General features: G+C 33.9%; 1 pseudogene; it reads right to left on the bottom strand.

Annotated features, from left to right (window-relative positions):
* Positions 1–732: 732 nt before the first annotated feature.
* On the bottom strand, positions 733–841 carry LOC120599117 (uncharacterized; annotated as a pseudogene).
* Positions 842–1,406: the final 565 nt, after the last annotated feature.

Genomic DNA, 1,406 nt, shown 5'->3' with positions numbered 1-1,406 from the left:
CAGACATTCAGGTGAAATAGGCACAAAAGATTATTATAATATATTCTCTGATGTGACAAAGCTAGGTAAGGAGTATTATGGGAGACTAGAGAAAACATGCATTACCTGACGTGTTGGGGAAGTGTTGGTAGATGTATTAAAGAAAGGCTCTGGTTAAATGGCCAGAGGAAGAGGGCAGTGTGTGCACAGGTACAGGCCTGCAACAGCACTCTCTGTGTATAGAGAATTCTGAGCCATTTCTGTTCAGCAGGACTGTGAACTATTAAGTTTAAGACTGAGAGCAGCAGACAATGATGTTGGAGAGAGGTAGTTTTTGATCAGTGGAGATGTCTTTCATCAATTAATTTGAATAAATGCTCTGTATTCAATATCGTATTATCATATAAAACTGATTCATAATTTATTTCAACTCAAAACATAACTGATTCTTATTCTATTTCTTGAGGTCTGATATCTCTAGTAGAAAAAGTAAGGAGTGTATTTATGATTACCTGATTTTATAGCTCTATTTTTTATATCATCTTCAGCATGTTTCACATAGATGTCAAGAATTAAAGTATTAAATAACTGCTGATTTCTTAAAATGAACCTAAAACTAGTTCTAAAATCCAAGTCTGCTCACCCAAACTAATCTTTTCTTTTTTTTTTTTTTTTAGGCAAGGCAATCCTTGGTTGACATCACAGATTGCAAGGACCTTGTCAGTTTGCAATCCCTTATTTTTTTATTTTTTATGCCTACAGCACCTGGTCTTCCTAGATGGTCTCCCATCCAAGTACTAACCAGGCTCGACCCTGCTTAGCTTCCGAGATCGGGCTTGTTCAGGGTAGCATGACCGTAGACCAGCCAACTAATATTATATTATTAAAAGAACACGATTTATGGCAGTGGACTGCTTCCTGAAAATCCATTGTCAGTGATATGTTTAAAAATCTGGAAGCTTGTGAAAATCTGATACACTTGAGTGCCAAATATGCCAACTTTTCAGTGCATAAAATGTATTGGAATATTATATATGTCAGTTGATTGCTTCTCTGGAAAAAGATTGAAAATGAAGTATTAAGGAATATAAAAAGGAGTGTTTATATCACCATTACATATTTGGCATATTCACTGTTTTTCATTTTATCCTGCAAATTTCATAGTTTCTAAGAAGTAGAGAAATGTGAAAAGAATAATCTTCGAAGAACTCAAAGTAATAAAGATGCATGAGCATTTCTCCAATTATTGTGAAAATTGCTTTTTGTAATTAATTTCAGATTTTATATTCAGATTCTATAATGACCAGATTACATATGACTGATCTGGATCTACATAGATGTTTTCCCATGCCAATTGGGAAATATAAAGTAAACACATTGAGCAGAATATATCCAGTGCAATCTGTAGTAAAAAAACAAACAAACAA

The sequence above is a fragment of the Pteropus medius genome, unplaced genomic scaffold (genome assembly GCF_902729225.1).
Source record: "Pteropus medius unplaced genomic scaffold, Ma_sr-lr_union100, whole genome shotgun sequence".
Taxonomy (NCBI): Eukaryota; Metazoa; Chordata; class Mammalia; order Chiroptera; family Pteropodidae; genus Pteropus; species Pteropus medius.
The sequence above is the reverse complement of the archived record's forward strand: the minus strand, read 5'-3'. Positions and strand labels throughout refer to the sequence as shown.